Source organism: Phoca vitulina, unplaced genomic scaffold (assembly GCF_004348235.1).
Source record: "Phoca vitulina isolate PV1807 unplaced genomic scaffold, GSC_HSeal_1.0 scaffold3, whole genome shotgun sequence".
NCBI classification, from domain to species: domain Eukaryota; kingdom Metazoa; phylum Chordata; class Mammalia; order Carnivora; family Phocidae; genus Phoca; species Phoca vitulina.
The window spans coordinates 10,162,088-10,174,752 of record NW_022589706.1 but is presented as its reverse complement, the minus strand read 5'-3'; positions in this window follow the sequence as shown (position 1 = coordinate 10,174,752).

The window sequence follows — 12,665 nt, the reverse complement described above, 5'->3', positions numbered from 1 at the left end:
GACATGCAGTCAGTTTGAATCATGTAAGTGGTGAAATAGTTCAAATAGCCAACTGATGACGCAGTCCTGGCTGGAGTTATCAGACCCCATTTTTTCTATTTCATGTCTTATAAAGAGACAAGAAACCCAACACTTGGCCTTGTGAGAGCCACAAAGATCTTGGAACCTCAGTTCACCTTTCTTTGAATTAAGTTGAAGACATTTTAAAGTGATAGCTTCTTATTCTAAAAGCTTATGCCGCAATTATAATCTACTTATATTTACTAATCACCTACTTAGTGTTACATTATATAATCTTATTTGAAGCTAGACCTGGAGAATTGATGTGTGTGTCCTTTTTCCCACGGTATATTCCATGGAATTTGGAACTTACAAAGTCTGAAGATATTAAGAAAGAATCTCTGGTTTTCAACACATTTTGTTCACGAAGCTATTGTAGACTATTCAGTAGTTAGAAGAGGCCCTGATACATCAAGCCACTGTGGACCAAACTAGATCCACTGCACACAGGACCTGTGGCTTGGTCTCAAAGCAACCACAAAGTCACCCCCAAGTAATGTTTTGTCACTTTGGAGTGTTTATACCAGTGAGGTGTGCACAACTCCCACATGAGAATCCCAGCACTCCCGAGTCTTCCTAGTCTCAGGGAATGTAAATCTTTCCCACTAGTGTTAAGAAATTCAGATATTCTCTTTTTCCCCAGCTTCTTCAGCCTCCAGCCTTATCCATCCCCCCATTAATTCTGACCTAATGCCTCTGAGTGTCCTATCTTCTAAAATCTGAAGTTCCTTTCACACTCCTAAAACCATCCACATTAAACAAAAGAAAACAAAACAAAAAATAAGCAAAGAATTCAGACCATGGTAGATCATGAAAGCCTGGATAATCACTATTTTTCTAAAAAAAGGAAAAAAGTGAAAGATGCATTTTAATACTTTTATTATTTAATCTACAGCAGCAGAAAGAAGACACAGAAATCTGTGTCTAAATACTCTATACTCTTTCATAAAATAATGGAATTTAGACTCCTGGAAAGACACTCATGATCACCATATCTTGGGTGCAATTGTTCTTGTTCTAACTTTTCATTTCTAGGTTAGACACCCTTATTTTTATTAGCTCTTCATGTGAGTTGTCTCGAAATATTAAATAAATAATTGCAGAAATAATAATAATTATTTAACACAGCTTTTGCCTTAGATATATTGCTGAGTAGCTTACAAAATAACATTCTAATTAATGTAGGTCTAACATTTTAATATGAAACCTGAATACGCTCCTTGAAACACATATCCATGATTATAAACAGAAAAATCATAGTACATATGTTGTTTCTCCCCTGTTTTTATTTTTTTTCATGAAACAGTATCTCACAAACCTCTTTCCGTGTCATTGTACACACATGGATTTTATTTATTTTGGACTGCGTAGTATTTCATAATGTCATTGTCCCTTCATCCGCTTATGGAATATTTAAGTTGGTCCAATTTTTTTTATTATCACAAAGAGTGCAGCAATATATATCTTTTCATATAAATGGCTAAAAACCTGTTGGTGTCTCAGCAGGATTGATTCCTAATCATGCAACAAATACATGAAAGAGTAGATGCATCTTAAAATGTCTCAGGCGCTTCCTAAATACTGTCCCCAAATGTTGCCCCAATTGTACATTGAGCAACAGCGTGAAAGAATGATCCTTCCCTCTGCTCTACTGATGCTGGATATTCTAAATCTTTTACAGTTTTTTTTCAATTTAGCTCGTGAAAGATAGTAAATACGTTTTTATGTAATCACCAGTGAAGTCAAGTGTTTTTAACATGGTTATAATGTATATTCCTTTTCCTCTAAATTGCTTTTCCACATCCTTTGCTCAAAATTTATTGATGTGTCTTTACACTGTTTTATGTACTTAGTATATTAAGTGAAATGAATAACATTTACTCAATTTATTGATGAATAAATTGAGAGCTAAAAAAATTAGGTAACATGTCCAAGTGTCATATATACAATTTTAATCTAATCTCTTTGCTTGACTTTGTAGCTACACTATTAACAACTACACTAAATTATTTCCATAGCATCTTTCCAGTATTTACACTCTTCACCTAAAAATCTATTTCCTTAAATCTTGTTTAAACAGATATCATATCAAAATAGCAGACATTTACAGATATATAAATAGACACTGTTTTTCTTGTGAATAGTTATATAGGAAAATGAAGCAACAGAGAAGTCCTTTCTTCATTTCAATTAACTATTACGCTTATGATCATAACTTGGTGAATAATTTTTAAAGTAAGTGTACTTAGCCATAAATGTTCTCTTTCTCTTCTTTGACCTATGATGTAGTTGCCATGGAAATGAGATTCTGTTTCTTTAGCATATTACATATGTGGAAAAAATCGCTTTTTTTCTTTTTTCTTAGATGTTCATCAGTTGTATATTTAAAAAAACAGCACTTTTATTTGTGGAAATCTGAAAATACATTAAACTGAAAAAGGGATGTGATAATTACTGATTTCCTGCATTCAACTAAATACAAAATATGTTGACCAGGGAGTAAAAGAGATAGTTATGTTTTTTATACTTTCAAAGAAGCAAATTGACTGATAAGAATTGATGATTATCTTCCAGTTTAGTGTGTATTTCCTTTCATCTTTTAGGTTCTGTGAAGCAATACCTAATTTAAAGTTTAATATCTTTCTTCTGCCCCCATGTGCAGCAGATGGCTGAGGCAACTACCTCCTACTATCTAATTCCTTAGTGACATTCATTATTCATCAGAAAGGAAGTTAGGAAACATTATCTTCCCAATTCTTGGCTTGCTTAATCAAATAGATTAAAGAAAATATCCTGTAGTTAGCAAAGGAATTATATTTAAACCCATAAAATCATTAAAAAGTAAAACCTAGTGGCCACCCATTGGGGACACTTGACTATGACTCCTCCACATAGATAATTTGGTGGGAAAATGCAACTAATAAAAAAACAAAATGATAAGTGCCTTTGCAACAGGGCTCAGTTTTCAGAGGTATTTAGTTTTGAACCACAAAAGTCTGCCCTAGGATGAATAAATTAGCCCCTTGCCCCTCTCTACTGGTTGCCAAACCCTCCCTGTATCTAACTTGAAGCTTACAGATCACATACAGGTCAGGGAAAATAAATTGAATATGGATTCCATTTGCATTTTTAAAATACTATTATCCTATATGTTTTTCAAAGTCAATACCAGGGAACAAGGTTATTTCTATATTGGTGAGGAGGGAAAGACACAAAGAAATGGGTTTAATGCCCACAGGACTTCAGACTTTTTCTGATGCAAAGGTGGAAAACCCAATTCGTGCTGGCTTAGACCACAGGGAATTTTGTTGACTCCTGTAACAGCAAAGATCAAAACAAGTTCTGGGTTCAGACTCTGCTGAATTGAGTAACTCAAGCAATATCATCAGCATTAACTCATTTTTGATTTTTTGGCCTCCATTCCCTGAGAGGGTCTCTATATTCAAGGCAGCTTTCTTGTCAAGATAACATGAGGGCAGTAGCAACGTGAAGCCTGGGTCCTGTTTTCTTTACAACTGCAAAAGGGAGGAAGCACCTCTCTACGTAACTACTCACTCCAGCAACGCAAACATGATGGTCTCTGAGTAAACTTCTTTCATGTATTCTCTGAATCAGTGACCGAAGCCAGGAGGATTGTGTGATCAGATTAGTTTAGGGTCAGGTTGCATGCTCATCCCTGAAACTAGGAAGAGATTTATCACCTCTGCAATCTAATTTCCTTTGAGATATCTTTTTTGATTCACGGGCTATTGAGCAATCTGCTGTTAAATTCCAAATATTTGGGAATTTTCCAGATATATTTATGCTATTGATCTAATGATTCCATTGTGGGCAGAGAACATACCTGCCATGATTAATCCTTTTAACTGTATTCAGACTTGTTTTATGGACCAGAATAGAATCTATTTCATTGAATGCTCCATGCATACTTCAGAAGAATATATATTCTGTTGTTGTTGAGTGGAGTGTATTATAAATGTTTATTGTTCAAGTTATTTAACAGTTTTGTTCAAATCTATGATATTTTTACTGATTTTCTATGTATTTCTTTGTCAAGTACTATACATGTGGATTTCATCTATTTCTTTTTTCCATTCAAGTTCTGTCATATCATTTGAGGCAAACACATTTAGAGTTGTTATACCCTCTTACTGAAATGACCCATTTATCATTATAAATGTTTCTCTTTACCCCTGGCAATATTCTTTGTTCTGAAACTTAATTTGATTCTTATTAATAGAGTGTATAGCCACATCAGTCAGTCATATGTTCTTAGTGTTGTTTGAATGGTATTTTGTTTGTACTTTTGCTTTTAAGCTATGCATGTCTTTATATTTAAAATGAGTCTCTTCTAAGCAGCATATCGGTCTGGCTTTTTTTCAATCTGAGAATATCTCACTTCTACTTAGAATGTTATACCATTTGCTTTAAAATATTTATATGGTTCATCTTAAGCCTACCATTTTGCTGTTGTTTTCTATTTGTTCCTTCTATTCTTACTTTTTATTTCTTTCCTGACTTCTTTTGCATTGTTTTGTTTTACATTTTTATGATTACATTGTATAACTCACTATTAGATTATCTGTATACCTGTTCTACTTTTTGACAGTTACTATAACTCTTATATTTGATCCTCTGTGCATAATGTTCCCTCTTCCCTCTGGGTACTTTTAAGAATTTCTATATAACTCTTATTTTTGGTAATTTGTATATGATGTGGGTTGGCATTTAAAAAATATTTATTCCAGGGGTGCCTAGGTGGCTCAGTTGGTTAAGCATCTGCCTTCAGCTCAGGTCATGATCTCAGGGTCCTGGGATTGGAGCCCAGAGTTTGGTTCCCTGCTCAGCGGGGAGCCTGCTTCTCCCTCTCCCTCTGCAGCTCCCCCTGCTTGGGCTCTCTCTCTCTCGCTTGCTCTCTCTCTCTCAAATAAATACATAAATAAAATAGAATAATAAAAAATATTTATTCTGTATGTCATTCCCCCACTTCTTAAACTTCAAATTTTCTTGTTATTGTCTCAAAGCTTACTGAAACTCAGGTTTAATTTTTTTTCTATCTGCGTTATTTTGAATGGTTTTTAATGCTATATGTTCAAATGAAGTTAACTGATATTTTCCTGTTCTATCTAATTTGTGGCAAATCACATCCGGTGTATTTTTCATTTCTGATATTTTATTTTTCATCTCTTGATTTTCTGATTGGATGTTTTATATCTTCTATCTCTCTCCTAGTTCTCTTAAGGTGGTGTTTTCCTTTACCTTATTCAACATACACAGCATTTTAATAATAGTTGTCATAATGTCTGTATCTTCTAGTCCCATTACTTATTTCATTTCTGGGTTTGCTTCCATTCAGTATTTCTTTTCCTGTTCATGGATCATATTTTCCTGCTACTTTGTACATCTGGCAATTTTTATTGAATGCTGGAGTTACAATTCTTATATTGTTGGTCGCTGGATATGTCTGCATTCCTTTAAATAGTATTTTATTTTGTCTTTGTACACTGTTAAGTTTCTTGGAATTAGTTTGATTATTTCAAGGTTTTCAAATTGGGTCCAGAGCAGTATTTATCCTAAGGCTAAGTTAACCTCATGACTAAGGCAATACCTTTCTGAGAATTCTATCACATATCTCATTTATTACTGTGTCTTTGCACTAGAATTGATGGAAACACAAATTTTCCCACCTCACATCATGAGCACCAGAATTCACTTTGTCTACTCTTTTTAAATAAGTTTTTTTTTTAAGATTTATTTATTTATTTATTTGACAGAGAGAGAGAGAGAGCACAAGCCGGGGGGGGGGGGGGGGTGGGGAGCAAGAGAGGGAGAAGCAGGCTCCTGCGGAGCAGGGAGCCAGATGTGGGGCTCGATCCAAGGACCCTGAGATCATGACCTGAGCCGAAGGCATATATTTAACTGACTGAGCCACCCACGAGCCCCTGTTTACTTCTTTTAGATGACTCTTTCTCAGGTCTCACAAAGTTTCCTGCACACATTCACTGATAGGTGTCAGTCAGCTTAAAGAGAAGTCCCCTCTGTAAGTCTTTGGAGTTCTCTCTCTCCCTCAAATATCGGGCTTACTTTGTTTGTTTCCCTTTTCAGAGATCACAACCCCATGCTTCCAGTTTTCTAAGTCTAAAAATGGTTGTCATATACTGTGTCCATTTTCTAATTGTTTAAAGTAGAAGGGTAAATCCATTCCTTGTACACTGTGCTGGTTCCATGGGACATTTTTTAAGCTTTTTGGATTACTTAAGGTGAGTACCTACTGTAAAAATAATATACTAAGTTCAGTGGCTTAGCACAATAAAAGTTTATCTTTTGCTCATGATATAGTTCAAAGCAGGGGTATTGGATCAGGTCATTCTCCAGGCCAGCTGGTCCCTACGCCATCTCTCAGGACTGAAGCTCCTTCCATTTTTCTATGTAGTATGCTCTAATGCCTCCTACTTTTCTTATGAGTTTTCTGCATTCATTGGGCAAAGGGTGAAAGAGAAAGCATGGAAATATTGATGGACTAAGCTTAGAAGTATCCTATTTCACTACTGCCCACATTCCTTCAACCTGAACTCAGTCATATAGTCTCACCAAATTGCAAGAGACGCCAGGAAATGTAACCTAGCTATATGTCTAGAGCAGTTCAGTCCAATAGAAATAAAACGTGAGCCACATATGTAATTGTAAATTTTCTAGTAGCCGCATTATATTGTAAAAAGAAACAGATAAAAGCACTTTTAATAATATATTTTATTTAGACAAATTTATTCAATTAGAGCAATTGAATTAGACCAATATATTCAAAACTTTATCATTTCAACATGTATTCAATATAAAATTATTAATGACATTTTACATTCTTTTCCATACCAAGTCTTCAAAATCTGTTATGTATTTTATATACTTTCGGCACATTTAAATTCAGATGTTAAATTTTAATCAGAAATATTTATTGCTATTTATATTTCATAAAATTTTCAGTTAGAAAAGCAGGTTTACACACCCAGGTTCTTCCAAATGCACCAAATTTTATAATAAACGAACTAATAACTTTCTTTTTTGAAATTTAAAATAAAAATGAATAATAGGGAGTTGGGTGGGGAGATGGGTTAACTGGGTGTTCGGCATTAAGGAGGGCGTGATGTGATGAGCACTGAGTGTTATATGAACTAATGAATCATTGAACATTATATCAAGAATTAATGATGTACTACATGTTGGCCAATTGAATTTAAATTAAAAAAATAGGAAAATTTAAAAATAAATAAATAAATAATCTAGTTCTTTAGTCACATTAGCTACATTTCAAATGATCAATAACTATATGTGGCAAGTGGATACTATTGGACAGTATAGATCTAAAGAAGCGGTTGGCAAACACTGGCTCATTGGCCAAATCCAGCATGCAGCCTGGCTTTGTATGGCCAGAGGGCTAAGAATGATTTTTTACTTTTCTAAATGGTTGGAAAAAGAATCAAAAGTAGAATAATATTTTGTGATAAATGAACGTTATATGAAATTTGAATTTTACTCTCAATTAAAAACGTTTGCTTGAAACACATCCAAATCCATTCATTTATTCATTGTCATTGGCTGCTTTTACACTGCAAAAGCAAAATTGAGTCATTGCAAGATAATGTATGGCCCCATAAACCTAAAATATTTACTTTCTGGCCCTTGACAGAAAACCATTGCCAACAATCGGTTTAAAACATAAGGAATCAAAGTTTGTGAACACATTGACTACTTCTTCCATCTTTATAACTGTGAACTATATTATGGCCCATGGAGTCATTAGGGAATGCAATATGGAGATTATTTTGTATTCATGACAAATGCCACTTAGTACATGCTGAATGTTGAAGAACAGAATTTGGACTTCTAGGGAAAGGAATACAATATGTCAATGGGAAATGGGTTAAAGAATGAATTTTCAAAAAACACTAAAATAATGGAAAATGAAAGGGACATTTTTATAAGACTTACACCACACCCTTAGAATCATGGAACGACTGAGGAGTGACTTAGGAAAAAGGACAGCTATGGTTGTACTCTACTACATCTAACAAAATTACCTGAGTGTTCCTGTGTGTCTCCTTAATTTTCCTGATCACTTCTCTTTACCTTGAAAGTCCTCTCTTCTTGCCCATACCAAATAAACTTAAGCTTTCTCTTCCTCACTTTTGTAATTCTCACTTTACATGCTCTCCATGAATCTCTCCGACTTCTGTCCGATGCCAGCTAATCCATTCTTGCTCTTGCTATCGATTGCTAAGTCTATGCTCGTATTTTTGGCATTGTCCCTCTTCTGGCCACCTGGCATCCCAGTGTTCTACACAGGCTCTCCTGTGGTTAGTGTTGCTGAAATTATGAATTTCAGGAGCTAGATTCTACAGTGGCTTCTACAATCTAGCTATACCTTCAACATAGCTATATCTCTGAAACTGCATTCTATCTTGAACATATCTTTTATAGTCTTTCTTCTGAAGCACGAATGTAATTAAGGAAGAAAAATAAATTGGAACAGATGGTGTAGTTATACTGTGCTTCATGGAGCAAAAAAGAAAAGTGAAAATATACAGAATTTGGAAATCCTGCCTAGTGTGCCAGATTGACTACTGACATCTCAGTACCACTGCCTCCCCCTCTATATTCTCATTGCATCACAAGGGCTGGACACCTGAAAACCACATTTTGCTGACTGCCTGGCTAGTTGGGTTATAGCTTAGGGTCTGACTGTAAGAGACACCTACGTGAGATTTGGAACATAGAGGAGAAGGAGAAGCCATGGTTGTTCTCCTATGGCAGAAGCTGGTAAAAATGTGGACAGAGGGCAATGAGTAGGTTTTCCAAAGATTCCAAGTGAGGCTTTTCAAATCATTGGCAGGGTCTACAGTCAATATCTACATATTCTGACTTCCTGGAAGTTAATAGGCTCTCACTGACTCTTGGCCACACAATCCTTCTGATTGAATTTTAAGTTACTATTTCTGTTTTAAGTTTCTTCCTGTTAAAAATACTTCTAGTGGTTGGTCTTTTATAATATTTTGAAATTTGGTTTTTTAGCCAGGACATTGGCTTCTTTCTTTCTTATTCTTGAATTTGCTATTCATGAATTTGAACTGCATGGCAGTGTTATCCCCATTCAATGAACTCATTAAGTGAGTTCATGAATAAATATTTAATGTGTGTGTGTGTGTGTGTGTGAATTTAGAGTGAAAGAAAAAAAGAAAGAGGGAAAGGATGAGAAAGAGAGACAGCCCCAAGGAAAAAGACTTATCATAGATCTTGTAGAGATTATCTACGTTGCTACTGGTCCAATATTTATATGCTATAGTCTATTGTGCTCAGCACTGGGGCAAGCTCCTTTTGTAAAGGACCATCTTATAAAATACAAGAAATGTATCATCCCTGCCCCCTCGCCTACTAAATGCCTACAACACCTTTAAATCATTGTGACAACTCAAAATAGATTTTCAAAATTTCCCCAATTGTGGGCAAAACCACATCTGAATCACTATTTTCATCTATTACAAATTCACCTATTTCTAATACCCTTAAGTACATGTCTTTTCCATTTTATTCACAAAGAGCCTTTGTAAAATGATTTTTGAAATGCCAATGTATTATGTCTCCAGAAATCCTTTGCATACCATTTCTGTGATGCTGTCCTCCAAAGTAAACAATGTCAGTGTGGCATAAATTAATGTCACGTAACTTATAACCATAATCGCAGCCTGACTCCTGATGAGGAGTACTTTCTCTTTTAATGCTTATAATTCAATATTTTAAAATTAAATTCTAATCTGAATTGAAACAAGATGCCATTTCTGTCTATAAAATGAAAAGGGGCAAGATTATTGTTAAGTGGGAGAGGGTAAGAGTAGAGATCTGGAGTCTCAAGAAGAATGAGAGATTTGAAATAAAATTCACATGGAATGAAAAAAATGATTCAGTAAGGGATGGATGAGAAAATCACTGGGAGACAAAGAAGGTCCATTCATACTGTCCTTGTAGGGACAATAGTGTCCCTACTTCCTGGACCTTATCAATCCTATACACTATTCCCTGAAGTTGCTTTGCATTTGGGAATTTCAGCAGGAACCTGAAAGAAGCAACCAGTGGCACTTCCAATGTGAATTTCTTATTTAGTATTTAGTTACTTATTTTTATCAAAGAAAGATTCCTTTAATTCTTGTCATATTTACTACTTACTATCATTATTTTTATATATAACTATAGGTTTAATGGCAATCTTGTTTACTTCTGTTTATTTAGTAATTAATTCATAGACCTTTGGGCCATACAAACATGATTTCAGATCCAGGCTCCATTGGTACCAGAGTTGTTGTGACATTTGAGTTACTAGTAATTAAGCAGTAGATCTTAATTATCATCAGCAGCATTATTATTAGGAAATAGATACAGAACAAGGAGAAACACAGTAAGAAAAAGAGTAAAGGGATGTTTTACAGAGGATGAGAAATGTGATGATCTTGGGAGAGGTACCTCATAATAAATAAGTAAATACGTAAGTAAACAAATAAAATGATTCTCTGGGAGTTTGAATATTATCAGGCAAATCTGGTAGCAATTGTATGCCTTAAAACTGCTGGGAACATCCGAAACACTACTGAAAGTGATGTAGAAATAACCTGAGTGGCATAACGGAACTGTGATTTAAATTTGGAAGTGGTAAACTAATGATTTCTATGGGAGAAAGACTGAATTAAAAAGGAGGGTTGCCTGGAAGAACAAGAGAAGGGCATTCCAAAGAACCACCCAGTGAACAAGTGCATCCAGCCCCAGAATGTCTAAATATGAAAGATACTTTTCAGCTGCCTTAGAGTGGTACCTACTCATCCAGCGAAACCCACCTTTTGCCTTCACTTTGTTTCCATGCTTTCCAAGCAAAAAAATTTCAAATAGTCATCCAGTTTCCCAGGAACTATAAACTGGGATGAGAATTTTCTAGATGAGAGAGACAATAACTCTGGTCATTTGGAAAGAATGTCCCTTTTGAAATGAAGTTACTGGTGGTTGGTTTACAGGGTTCTTTCTCTTATGTGTTTAATTACTGTGATTCAGGGATTCCAATATTTGTGAATGTTGCAAGGCTGACATGAACGTTTGAAGACACCAAGAGAGTATTATCCTATGAGGTTTCTTGTTGAAAAATTAATTAGCCTTCACTTGTCACCCCTGATTTACCTCCATTCTCTGTCTCCACCTAAAAAATCAGTCATCACTGCCTTTCCTACAACAAGCAAATTATAGATATCTATAATCCTAAACTGAGATGAGTAAACATAATATTGAAAATCTGTCTTAATTGTCAGATTCCCACCCAAACAAATGTAAAATTCCAGACAGTTATTATTCTCTTGATTGTCTTGACGTAATATGAAAACATGATGGGTGGTTAATAGTCTTCATGCACACTGTAGCATTATTTCTGAGATTCATTTGTCCTACAATGACACCTATTATTTTAACTGCAATTCAATTTGGGTATCTCAAAACCAGCATTTGTTCTGTGATTTCAAAATGTCATGGCATATCCTGCATAATAAAGAGCTGTAATATTAATTTACAACCCCAAACATACGCTATTCACCAAGAAATACAAGAGCCTTCCAGGGAGTGTCATGGTCACAATACTAGTGGTTTAATTGTTTGGTTTTGCTACTTTATTTTTTCCTACATGTTTTTAAACATCTGGGGGTTGTGTAAATCATTAGCAGTTTTGAGTGGGTTGTGTGGTTTACAAAGGCACGTTGCATGAAAAAAAAAAGGCTTAAAAATAAAATTGGAAATGGGGGAAATTTCACCCATAAAAGGAAATCCTTATAGTCATTCAATGGAATGAACACATTAATAATTTGTAACTTTCCCACCACATCACTTAATCTTGGCACTGAACAGAAATGCCAAATATAATGTTTCACAACCTATTTTTTCCATAAACATTCATTCTTTTTACACTTGGAGAAAAATATTGTCATTTATATGGAACAAAAAAAATCACTAAAATAAAAACATCTGGTAAAAATAGGCCAATATGTTAAGATCTAAGGGGAAGCATTCCTGCTTATTGTATTCTGCTTTTTTTTCAGAAAAGGTCAAAGTCTTCATAGAACTTCATATATTTATTGTACATAGTATTTTAAGATAATAATATCTCTACTAAATTATGATTTCCTGTGCATTGCCCTGTGGTGGAGTTTTCTTATACCATTAAAACTTTGTAAAAAGTGTAAAGGGAACATACAACATGAGTTAATGCCTGGCATGCAAGTCACTGCTTCTGAGACACTCTAAGAACTTACTAAATCCATATTTGAACATTAAATGATGTCATGTCTCTTTGGGGGCAATTCAAAATGCATATTTCATCTCTGGTTAAATGCAATTTCATGGAACAGAACACTACTTCATAAAAATCAAATACATGTTTAGTAGAGAACGTATGAAAAATACATGCCACTCAAGAGTCAGTGGATTTTTTTGTAAGATAAATTTGAAAAAAAAAAAGAGGTAGTTCATCTGCTCTAATTTATTTAGAATTGTTTACAAGATTGAATTTGGTGTTTTTATCTTTGAGT